General features: G+C 51.7%; 1 protein-coding gene across 3 annotated transcripts in view; it reads left to right on the forward strand.

Annotated features, from left to right (window-relative positions):
• The window catches only part of LZTS3 (leucine zipper tumor suppressor family member 3), a 56,754-nt gene that overhangs the window by 20,250 nt on the left and 23,922 nt on the right, over window positions 1-12,582 (forward strand). Inside the window, exon 1 of one of the 3 annotated variants that reach the window (XM_074865450.1) lies at window positions 7,357-8,650. The exons of the other annotated variants lie outside the window; for them this stretch is intronic. The gene's annotated coding sequence lies outside the window, so the exon portion shown is untranslated. Of the gene's footprint in view, window positions 1-7,356; window positions 8,651-12,582 lie in introns of those variants that run through there. 3 annotated transcript variants of the gene reach the window in all.

Raw genomic sequence — 12,582 nt, forward strand, 5'->3', positions numbered from 1 at the left:
TAGAAATCCCATTCCTTGGTTTCCCTGTCTGGCTCATCAATGAAGGAACAAAAGGAGTTAATGGCTTTTCATCTGCTGCGTTGGCTTCAGTGGGGCTGGGAAAAGGCTCCTGTCCAGCTTTTCACCTGATGGACTGCAAGGGAGTCATGTTGGAGCCAGGTCTCGCCCCAGCCCTGGCATCTACTGTGGCTTGGACGTCAGCGGATGCCAGGCAGCCATCTGCTTCATCCAGCAGGCTGTGGAGGAGTACCTGCATGGAGAGCCCACTGCCCTCTCCCCAAGAAGGGACTGGGGGATACTGAGGCTGCAAGTGAACCGCAGAAGAAAGCTGGTTTGTCATGGGAGGAGTGAAGGCTTGGTAGGACACAAAAGCTTCAATTGCTCCAAAGGTTGCTCTGGGGTGCATGAAGATCTCCCAGGTGACCCACTAAGTCAATTCTGCCAGGGTGAAACCACAGTGGGATTGCAGGTCTCCAGCCAAAAATGCTTCCAAACCCAAGTAATTTTTGCCTGTGGATCCCTTCTGAGGTTTTCAGTTTTGTTGCTTCAAATTCTCTCTGTTCCACTGGCTGGACAGGCAACAGAGGCCAGAGACATGGGTGCCTCTAGGACATAGGTTTCCTCCACCACCAGTGCTGGTCAAAGTGGACACAGTCCCCTGACATGACAAGAAAACCCCTCCTTGACTGCAAATATTCAGGAGAAAAGGTTGATAAACATCTTGGAGGCATCACCCCATACCTGCAGCACGTATTATGACCTTGCACCCTTCTGGTCCTACCCAATTCCATCCCTCTTGCTTGGCCAAACCTGGGTCCTTTCTTGCTGTGTTTTAGGACTAACGCATGACAGGGAGGGGTGACTCCTAGCTCTGGGACATCCTGCCACCAACTGAGGTTGCAAAACTGGGTCATGAAGACATTTCTTATTTTCTCCGCATGGCATCCGAGCCAGCGCATGGCTTGAAGAGGACGAGCCTGGAAGATGAAACAAGCCTGAATCCTTTGGTGGCTGGGAAACAGACCCCAGGTAGAGTTCAGAGAGCTGGGAAAGGGGGATTTGGCCAAGCACAGTCTAAAGAAAAGGAAGTGAGAGACCTGGTAGCTGGAGCAGGGAGCAGAGACAAAACCCCTGGTTCACCCACTAGGGAAACTTGTTTCCAGACATGGTCCAATGCCAGTGACTGCAGAGGAATTTGTCTTCAGGGCAGGGAACACCTGCATTTCTCTGAGGACAAGGAAGCCATGGGGAAGGAAATAGGTGGGGGATGTGTTTGTTGCACTCTGGTCATTTATTAACTGCAAACTGTAAGCTCCTGACGGAGCCCAGGGCCATCAGCTGGTCATGGCTTTAGATGGCATTTCAGCCCACACCCACCTTCAGTCAGCCAAACCCTTCCCTGTGGTCTATGGACTGTGTTAGGTGGGGTCTTGTGGACTGGAAAGGGTGTCTAGACCTTGGGTCTTACACAGAGAGTCTTGGTAGCCACCACAGAGGTGCCCCAGGCTTCCTGTTAGTCTTCCACTGCCCTTCCAGCAGCTCCTTCTTCCCAGGGCTTGAGGAGTCTCTTGCTTCTGCTTTTGCTGAAGCCATCCAGCCACCTTGTCTTGCCCAAAAGAGGTTGGCCAGGATGAAGATAGAGTAGGATGGGACATCATGTATACACATAACTTACACCTGCTGAGGATCTAGCCTAATGTTCCTCCCTTGTAACACTGAAGAAACCTTCTACCCTGAACCAAGGGGGCTGTGACAAATCCCCGATTCCTGAGTTTGCTTCCTTCATTCTGGATAATCACCCAAGGATGTTTAAGCAAGCTTCTCTGGTCTAGAAATTAGTTGAGAAACCTGACAATGACTGGTTTTCTCTAGGAGTATTGGTCACTGCCTATCTGAGACCTTGTCAGCATTGGCACCACTGCTGCCTCTAGCGGGGTTGTTCAGCCAAGGCATGAAAGGAGAGCAGGGAAAAAGGACAACACTGCTTGCCCACGCACTTTTTTTTTCAGCTCATAAGATTTAGATGAAGGTCTTGGCCAGCATTAATGTGGTTCGAGCTCCTGTGAGAGAAACAGGCTCACTCCTCCCCCACAGAGTCTGTGTGGTTTGAGGGGCTGGTGAACAAGACTCCACTCCACTTGTTCCTCTTGTTAGCTGCAGGAGGGAAGGTGGCCATTTACTGTGAATTTCTTCAGTTACAATGAGCAGCCACAGGACAGCAGTGCCATATGGTTACGAGTGGGTTTTACTGAGCATCACATCTTCCCCCCCATGCAGCTCAGACCTGACCTACATAAGCATGGCCAAGTCACCACGCCAGAGCATCCCAGCACACATGCTGGGCTTTCAGCACCCGCAGTTGGAGATGCAGGAGCCTCCCCGGATTTACGGGAAGACCTGGGCGATGCACCAGGTTGTGGCTTGCCAGCGCTGCAGAGGCTTTGTCTGCCCTGTGTCGATACAGGAGGAGACAGCTTATACCAGCAGGGATGTTTTTGCCAGAATAGGAAACCATCTCTCTGGATGACATAAACCAGAGTCTTTTGGCTTGTTCGTGTTGCCTCAAGCTGTGTGGGCAGATGTTACCGTGGATTTGAGATAGAAAGTGTCCCCCATTGCAGCAGCTGGCATCGACCCAGCTTTGCAGTGCCAACCCAGCCTCGGGACCCCCTGCCAGTCCCCTGTGGCAGCTTGAAGTAGGTCCTCTCCCATCCACAACTCTGTGTGGGTATGAAGGGGCCTCACAGGGGCTCAAATTATTCTACTTATTGAGCAGGAACAATCTCTCTCAGCATTTTAATTTCCAGACAAGTGCAATGGTGGGATCTCACTGCGCAGGTACTGGTGCAGGTAAACCTCCAGGTACAGAGAAGGCTTTTGTATCACATAAGCAGCCAACACTTTCTTCTTGTGTGAATAAATACTGGGTGTTCATGTGACATTTTTCCTGGGAGCTCAGCCACAGATCTTGCTCAGGTGGTGATTTTATCAGCTTTCCTACCAGTAAGGTTGAATTTTCTGGCATGGCATAGTCATACTCCCCTACCAGTAGCACACTGCCCATTTGGCTGTGGTCCCCATGATCCCTGCAAGACACCCACAAAAAATGAGAAAAAGCAGCATCTCTCCGGAAACATAGGGAAGCCCTTGGATGTCTGACACCCATTAACTGTCACAGAAAGCAGGCTCAGGTCTTCCTCCTATGCCCATGCTGGAAATCTCTGCTCTAACAACAGATATTGGGCAAGGGCTTCAAACAAAGCCTGATTTGGAGATACTGGAGGAGATCTGGTTTCAGTGTACAACCTGTTGGATGTCAAGTACTTACAACCACAGCCAGTTCACAGCTGAGGTCTGAAGCTGGGTTTAAGTTGTTGTGATGCTGGTTGGAAAGCTCTGGAGGTCCCCATCCCAACTTCACAGTCCAAGCAGGACTATCATCACTAGACCAGGTTGGCCTTGGCATTGCCCAGCCAAGTCATGAAGGAATCCCAGGACAGAGACACCTCCACCTCACTCGTGACCTGAAAGTATGTGCGGTAGCCAGGGGACCCTCATTTAGGAGTTTTTTCTGCTCCTCGGGGCTTTGAAAATGATCTTCCCTGTAAATAAAGGAGTCTGGATGGAGAGAGGAAGAAGGCTCTTGCTCACATCAGGATGTCTTGCACTGGGAAGTTGCTCCCCAGAGCTTTTACGGAAGAAATCCCAATGCAGGGAGCTGGTGTCTCTGTTCCCATTTCCATCTCTACATCCACCTCTCCGCATGCCTGAGCACATCAGTGCTTTCTGCCCACCATTCCCCAGGGAAAGTCCCAGGCCAGTGACGCTCCTTCAGACCTCAATGCAGTTGACATTTTGCTCCTTCTCTGATCAGTGCAGAAAACACTTAACCAGTGCTGCAGCTGCAGTCCAGGGACCTCAAAGAGCTTTGGGATCTTGAAATGAAGTGGCTCCAAAAGAAGTGAAATTACCCTGCCAAGGGACCTGCTCAGAGCATGCGGCTTCTGCAAGAAAAAGGAAAAAGAAAACAAAAGGATCTGGGGAACAAAGATTTTTGTGGTTTTATAGAGTTTATTTTTCCTTTCCTCAAGAGGAAGAAAGCTTTGGGGAAAAAACAGAAAAAAGACCCTGTATTTTTATTCAAGGGAAGGAGAGGGCATTGAAAAAAATAATCACTAAAAAACCCACCTCAAAAAAAAAAAAACTAACAGGAGAATTTTTCTGCAGAAGATAAAAACTCAGCAGGAGTCCCCGGGGTCCCATTCAACAACAGCCAGTCCAAGTGATCCATTGAATAGAGAGAGAGGATCTGAGGATCTGCTTATTTCCTTTTTTTCATTATTTTTTTTTTTTTAAGCTACAGGTGCTTCTTTTGTTGTGGCTCCCACCTGAAGCTGCAGACCCCCATAACTTTCACCTGTTCTGTGCTGGTAAACACTTTGCGGCCTCAGGACTTGTTTGGGAGACCCATCACCTTCTTGGCACGGGCATCGTGGTCATGAGCAGCTTCAGCCTGATGGGGAAAGGGAGGTTTGGACAGGGGCTGTTGCCCCAGTATGAGCTGCCGCAGCTGGGAAAGTCAGGGCAGACCTTCCTCCGACTGAGGGAAGTGGTGTGGATGAAAAGGGGGAGCCACTGGTGCCCTCCCTGAGATGGGGGAGCCTCCGATGTCTGGGGGTGCTGCCTGGGGGCTGCTGTGTTTCTCTTGGTTTTTTGGGGACAAAGCCTGGCATTGCTGCTGTGGCCCCATGGGTGAAACCGGAGTTGGACATGCTGCATTTTGCAGATAGAGGGCTGGTCTCGAGCCATCTACCACAGCTCAACAGGGAAAACCATAGCCATAATTTCTCACCCAAAAGGATTAAATGGGGAGCTGAGAGGGATGGATGCTGTGCATGCCCTCAGCATGAGCCATGTGCAACGACAGCCTTCCCCACTGTTGAACTGAGGGAGAAAGGGGCAAGGGTGTAACTGGCTTCAAGAGTCCTTTGAAGGATGTAGTTTTGGGTGGATGTACAAAGCTTCTTCTCCCAGGTAGAAGGAGTCCAGACCATCGCAGCTGGGTAGGGAAGGCTTTTTAGGGGGGTAACCCCTAACCCTGTAATACCAGGCTGGAGATCACCTTGTTTGATGGGCTCTGTAGAGGACTTGTTGTATAAGACTGAGTTCAGTCTCCAGCTCCCAACTGGTTTCTGCTTCCCACCCATGGCTCCATGCAGCTCAAGACTCCAGAGCTCCCCCAGATGGGTGAGCTGGACCTCATGCTCTCAGCCAAACTTTCCAGGTCCCTTCTCCTGGACAGCCCTTTTATGAGAGTCCTGTTGATACTGACTGGCTGATGAGGGAGAATAAGATGCCTGCGGAGTTTCATCACCTCTGCCAGGCCCAGTACAAGAGCAGCTTAACAGTGACCAAGCTGAGGATTATGGCAACTTTCGACCCATCTCAGGGTGCTACGTGGGAGAGAGTAGTCTGGGCAGGGGCTCAGACAGGAGCTACCTGTCCCACCAAAAGGGCATCAAAGACCTGCTGTCAGAGATGCTCTGATGGATACCCTGCTCCCCATTAGCTACTCAGGGTCCTCATGGTATGAGACATGCAGCTAAACGTGTCTTGAAAAGAAAATCTCTTGCAAGTTGTGTTGATAATGATGATCTCATCTAATTTAAATGGCAATTAAGAACCCATCGTTAGATCCGTGGTTCTCCAGTCAGAGTCTGCCATGGTGGGGAACAGGGACTACCACCCGGAGGCAACACAGGTGATGGGGTCTGGGTGCACAGTCCAACCATGGCTGCCCAAAAAGGGGAGCACAGGGATGGATAAAATCCTCAAAGAGATGAGACCAAATCATGGTGGTTCTGTCCCAGGGGCCTGGAGGCAGCCAGCTGTGCAGGAGTCCCTGCACAATGGGGTGCTGGCTGTGAACTGGGGGGTCTCTGTTGGCTCTCAGAGGTGGTGGAGGGACTTTGGTGGAGGTGAGTGTGGTGTGTAGAGAGGTTTATGTCTCAGCGACTGGAGACCGGGGTTAGAAATGGGAGTTCAGGGTTCAAAAGTTTATGACTTGCCTGAGAGTGACAGGAGCATGGGTTATCCTGGAGTTTCCAGCATTCTCCAAAGCATCTTCCATCATGACTTATTCATCTGTGGGAAGCGCTAAGACATAACACAACTCCCAAAGGGAGAATGAGCACAGCCTTAACCAGCTGTAATGTCAGGAAACTGCCTGTCTCTCCTCTGAGATCTGCTGAGCCTGGCTATGCTGCAGCTCCACACCGGGCTCCTTTGCTTGGGCAGCTTCACCAAATCCCACTGGTGGGAAGGGTCCGCATCCTGATGAAGCTCCTGGGTCAGTTCTGGTTATTGCAAGAGCGGTCCATGGGATGGAAAAGGCTTGCTATATGTGTGGCTATTTCCACGGTGTGTGCCATGCATCCCGCTGCTGGGAGTCTTTTCTAGCAATGTATAAACCAGCCTGTTTCTTGGAATTCTTTGCTTCTGAAGTCAAAGGGCAAAATTAAGAGCTTGAGACTCCACAGGAATCCATTTTGGCATAATTTACACCTTCCCCATGCACCCCAGCAGTGCATTTTGCTGTAGTTTAAATGCATGCGTAACCCATATTTGATTATTGTTAGCATTATTGCTATTTTACTGTTCTTGCTGCTATTAGCCCGCCGATGACGATGCTATGTTTGTGAGGCTGCGACCAGCAACTCCTTTAATACGCAGACATCCTGCCAATAGAAAATTCACATGAGTAAATAAGTCTAAATTAGTGGCAGCTTTGTCTAGCTTTATTTCCCTTATTGCACTCCCTTCACGACTGCAAATAATCCAATGTAAGTGCCGAGGCCAGCCAGCCCTTGATGGGAAACCTGACTGCTCTCCTGCCACAGTGCTGGCAGCCAGGGAGGGAGGAGAAGGAGCTCTGGGCCATCCTGGATCACCAGGGCTCTGCTCTGAAAGATGGGGGTCTGGATGGCAAAGAATTGATGTCAAAGGAGGGAGGGCAGGATCCAGGTCCAGCTTCTAGGGTGATGGGCATCATCCCATTTGTCCAAATGGGCTGAAACCAGGCAAAAAATGCCGAAGTTAGAGGAGGACAGATGGACATAGGGACCATTTAACACTCGCTTCCTCATCTGCAATAACCAGGGGAGAAAATGACTGCCCCTTTCCATTTTGTCTGTGCGGAAATGTGTTGATGGGCTACAGCAGGATAAAATCCCTCTCTAACTTCTTGTTGTTGTTGTCTCATATGTGCACAGCTTTATCAGGGAGTTTGGCATTGAGATGGGTCAGTGTGGGCAATAAGGAAAATGTGGCCTTCCTGGGTGTCAGACTGCCTCTCTCATGTGTTTTGGTGAGATTTAGGATATCAATTAATCCAAACCACCTCGAAAAGAAAGGCTGAGGCTGTTTCAAAGTTACTGGGCTGGACTTGTGCTCTCTGCCCCTTGGTGAATGGGCTCTCGGTTCAGCCACACAGCTGTGAAGCATGCCCATCGGGATGGGAAATTTGAGGAGAAGGCTCCCATGCTGGGACAACCCCAAAATATCTATTTGAGCCAAAACAAGCCTCTGGATCCCAAAATTACCAATTGAAAAACCCCCAGTTGTTGGAACCCCAAATCCCCATTTGAGCAAAACCAAGACATCAGACCCCAAAATCTCTGAACAAAAATAATCCTCTGAACCCCCAAATCCCTGTTTGAGCAAAACCAAGCCACTGGACCCCAAATTCCTCATTTGAGCAAAACCAAGCTTTCAGACCCCAAAATCCCCACTTGAGCAAAAACAAGCTGTTGGACCCCAAAATATCAATTTGAGAAAAAAAATGCTGTCGGACTCCTAAATCTCTATTTGTGCAAAACCAAGTGATCAAACCCCAAAATCCCCATTTGAAAAAAAAACAAGCAGTCAGACTCCGGATGCTTATTTGAAAAAGAATGGGCTGTTGGACCCCAAAAATCCTGATTTGAGCAAAACCAAGCTTTCAGACCACAAAATCCCCATTTGAGCAAAAACAAGCTATTAGACCTCAAAATCCCTATTTGAAAAAAAAAAAAAAACAAAAAAAAAACCAAACAAACAAAAAAAAACCCCAAAAACCAGGCAGACCCCAAAATCCTCATTTGAGCAAAAGCAAGCTATCAGAGCCCAAAATCCCCATTTGAAAAAAAACCAAAAAAAAACCAAAACAGGCAGTCAGACCCCAAAATCCCCATTTGAGCAAAAGCAAGTGATCAGACTTCAAAATCCTTTATTTTGCAAAACCAAGTTGTCAGACCTCAAAATCCCCATTTAAGCAAAAACAAGCCACCAGACCCTCAAATCCCAATTTGAGCAAAAACAAACTGTCAGACCCCAAAATCCCTATTTGAGCAAAACCAAGGCACCAGACCCCAAGGTCCCCATTTGAGGACACGGGGCTCATCTCCGCCCTGATGGGCACAAAGAGTTAAGATCCCACAGGCCAGCAGTGGCCAATCACACTGAGCAAAGTGCAGCCCTTGGCCCCAGCCCAGCAGCAGGTTGATCTCTGCAGGTATTATTTTGTTTTATTTTCCGGGGTACCAAGCAGGGAGACGATGAACCTCGAGACCAGAAGATGGGGAGCTGGAGGATGCACCCCTGGGCTGCCCAGGTAAATCCCGGAGGGTGCTGGCTTTTGGGGGGCTCTCTCCTTTCCTCTCCTTCCCCCTCTCGCTGGGTGTCTTTGTTTGAGCCCAGAAAGGGGCCAGGCAGGGGAACGAAATGTTTTTTGTGTATTAGTGTGGGACTGAGCTGGTGGGACTCACTGCAGGTGCTTTTTTGGGATGGTACAGACCCACTGGGCTGTGTTTGTACCCCGGGGTCGGAGCACAGATGGGGTGCATGGCGGTGGGTTGCTCAGGGTGGGGAGAGCTGCTATTTCCCGCCCCCCCATAAACTCACCCTGGATCCAGCTGGCATCCACCAGCACTGGGACCTTGCACCCCAATGGGGTTTGGGGCACCACTCTGGTTAGCAGCACTAACACTGGTGGTGGGGACAAGCCACTGTGGGGACAAACAACCATGAGGGCTTCCTCTGAGTGCGGTGTCGGGGGAGGAGCGAGCACTTCACCGGCTGGCTCCAAGTCCTTGAAATTCCTCAGGGCAAGTTAATGATAAATCATGGCCGGGTCGGTGGCGTGGGTGGCGGGTTGGGGCCGGTGGTGGGTCCCCTTGTTGTCCTTCCTGCTGGGACAGAGGTTTGGGCAAGATCTGGGCATGGCAGAGCCAGGCAGGGGTTGTGGGGACGGCTGCTTGGTACCTCTCTGGGGGTGATGGCTCACCCCAAAGGGCAGGAGCAGGTACCCCCCTGGCAACACACAGGCCAGGGCTGGGGTCTAAATTATGCAGAGGGGGGGGATTTGCTGGCAAGAGGGGTCCTCCTGTTCCCACCATGAGGCATTCGGGGCCAAGGAGTGGGTGTATAGCAGGGGATCACACTTGAATCCCCAAAATATGGGATGTGGGGCCAGATGAGGATGCTCAGGAGGACACTGGGGTTCCAGGCAAGGGATGTAGCTCCCCACTGGGGGACTTTCAGGGGACAAGAGCACGGTGCCTGCACACTACAATGGGCCAGGAGCTCCCCCATCCCCCCCCCCCCCCCCCCCCCCCGCTGCAATAATACGCATCAGGCAGCACCACAGGCTCAACTGGCAGCAGCTCATCTCCAGCCACCTTGCCCAGGAGACAGCCCCTTAAGAAGGGGAAACTGAGGCACGCAGGGCTGGGATGATTTCACGTGATCCATCCTGCAGCATGGAGCATCCCAAACCCTCAGCCCCACAGACAGCACCAAGGCTGCTCCACCAAAACGCCCTTTCCCTATACTGAGTGAATTCAGGGAGTTTTCCTTGTGCCACCAAAGCTGGGGTGTTCCCAGCAGTGGTTGTCACTGGGGCTTCACTGGGGATAATGACCAGCCCACAGCCGGTGCTGAGCATCTTCTGGGGAAAGTGGGCACAGGTGAGACCATGTCTGAACCCTTCCTGACAGACAGGATTTGGGTTGGCAGTTTGGGCTGAGCTTTAAAACATCCTGTCCCGCTGGCATCTCTGCTCCTTGGGACGATGGGGACAGACATGCCATGTCATGGAAAATCCCTCCTATCTGCCCTCAGGTGCATCCTGGAGGATGCCAGCCTGGATCCAGAGCCAGGGCTCTGATAGCAGCCCAGGGAAAGGGGGCAAAATACCCCTGAGGATGAGGACTCTGCCAGCAACACAACCCCCTTGCCCCAGCCAGGGCAACGCTGGTGGACAACCCTGGGGTGGCTTGACAAACACTCCATCCTCCACGCCAGGATAATTCATGGTGGAAGGGACCTCAGGGGGTCTCCAGGTCAATTTTCCGCTCAAGGCAGGCTCAGTTACAAGGCCAGACCCTGCTTGGTTCATTCAGGGCTTGAAAATCTCCAAGGATGGAGACTGCAAAACCTTCCTGGGACCCTGTACAAATTGCAGAGCACCATGTTACACCACCCTCCAAGGTTTCTCTGAGGCTTTGCCCACCTTGCTGCAGCCTCCAGAGTAATTTGGATTTCTTTCCTTACTGGAGCAGCTCAAGACTGGTGCAGCCTGCCAGGTGCTTGGCCTTTTATTCCACACTTTTGTCTGCTCTTTTGGATCCAGAAAATCCTGTGGATTAAAATTGGGAACACCCTGAGATGAGGAGCTGTGGTGGGATTGGGCTTGGGACAGGCAGAGCAGTTTGTTCTGGATGAGCAATAGGAACGCCCAGATTGATTTACTGAAGTTTTTGCTGTCGATAAGGGGTTTCCAGGGAGCTGCCAGGCTCTCCAAGCCTCGTGCTTGAAGAGGGATGCTTTGAGGCAGTGGCATGGTCCACAAACATGGACGCAGCACAAACCTCTGGTGCTCTTCATCATCCTCACCATCATCGCTCCTCCTGGGGAGGAGCACAGCTGCTGCAGCAAAGCGAAGTGAATGCAGACAGGGGATCTTGTGTCACTGCATGTGACAGAGGCACAGCCCAGGTGTAGCACGTACACAGCGGGGTGTCCATTCCAGGAGCACCCCCGGGGAGCGGAGAGGAAAGGAGGACAGGCAGGAGGGCATAGAGCCAAGGCCACGTGTTCTGTGGCAGAGGTTTCGGCTGTGCTCTGCCGTGATTTCCCTTCCTAGGGGACAGGGATGGGGAGGGGTGGCAGTGGACCGTGTCCGTAAACACATCGACCAACCAAGGAGGAAAACTGATAGCAAACTGGGAGGATTAGCCAGGGAAGGTGGAGCAGGCTGCACTATTCAGGCTTTGTCCGGGGAGAACAATGGGGCCTTTATTGAGGAAGGGAGGTGGCGGGTTGGCCGGCTGGTGGGGACAATTTGGTACACAGAGTGTCCCCTGGCCAGCTGGGGAACAGAGCACTGGGATGTGGCATGGGACAGTTTGGTACCCAGTGTCCCCTAGCCAGCTGTGGGGGCAGGGAACTGGGACACAGGACATGGGATGGGACAGGTTGGTGCCCTTGGCCACAGCTGGGGGCATGGGGAAGCTGGGACATGGAGCTGGGACAAGGGATGGGGCAGTTTCGTACCCAACATATCCTCAGGTGGTGGAACTCATCCCAAGGTGTCCCTGTGACCCCCAAATAAACTGACCACATCAGGGCAGAGCTGACACAGCTCTCCCCACCGCCCGCACAGGGAGTCTCAACCCATGGCCACCTCTCCCAAATCCTTCGGCAACAGGAATCACGATGGGTGGTTTATAACAGTGCATTGGGCTGGTTCTGGGGACCCTGGGGACCGTCGCAGCTGAGAGCGAGGAGCATCCCATGCTGGGGACCAAGTGCTGCCACCCACTTCAGACCCCCGCAGAGAGACCTCAGGGATGGAGAAAGCCACCATCCCACGGGCTCTCCCTCGGCAGTGCGAGGGCTCTCCCGGAGAGCCGCTGGGTCTTTTCATCTCATCTCTTTTGTTTCAGGCTTATTATGTAAATAGCTGATGCGCCCCCGTAATGAGAAAGTAGTTTCCCAGAATACAAAAGGCTGTAATTATCTCATTAGCAGGCGGAAAGGAAAAGGAAATGTTTCTAAGCCGCTTGCTTTTATTTCCCACAGCAGCCCAAGAAAGTGCAGCCCCCGAAATGGGGACCTGCCTGCCCCGAATCCTGCCACCCCCACCCGATGCTGTCACATCTGCAGGAGAGAAAAGCAAAGCATGATCTTCATGTCTCAGAAATAGCCACGTACTGTGGGGGCTGATGGCTTTTAACTGGGCCCAGTAATTGTGAGGATGTTGTGGGTCCCTGTGTGGACCCCACAGTGCTCTCAGCTGCTGGGACAGCAGGTGTCATTGGAAAGAGGGGGGTCATAGAGGGGCAAGATGGTCCCCATCTTCCTGAATTGGGTGTTCCTTGGCAGGACTCCTGAGCTGGGATTGTAGCACAGAGCTTCAGAGTAGATTTCCATGGTTGCATCCCTGCAAGAGGACAGGACAGGAAATAGCCTTAGGACACATGGAGGTTGCTCCCAGGAGAAGGCATCTAGGATGGTTTTGGTTGCTTTGCTTTCTGAATTCAT

Source organism: Strix uralensis, chromosome 4 (assembly GCF_047716275.1).
Source record: "Strix uralensis isolate ZFMK-TIS-50842 chromosome 4, bStrUra1, whole genome shotgun sequence".
In the NCBI taxonomy this organism is placed as follows: domain Eukaryota; kingdom Metazoa; phylum Chordata; class Aves; order Strigiformes; family Strigidae; genus Strix; species Strix uralensis.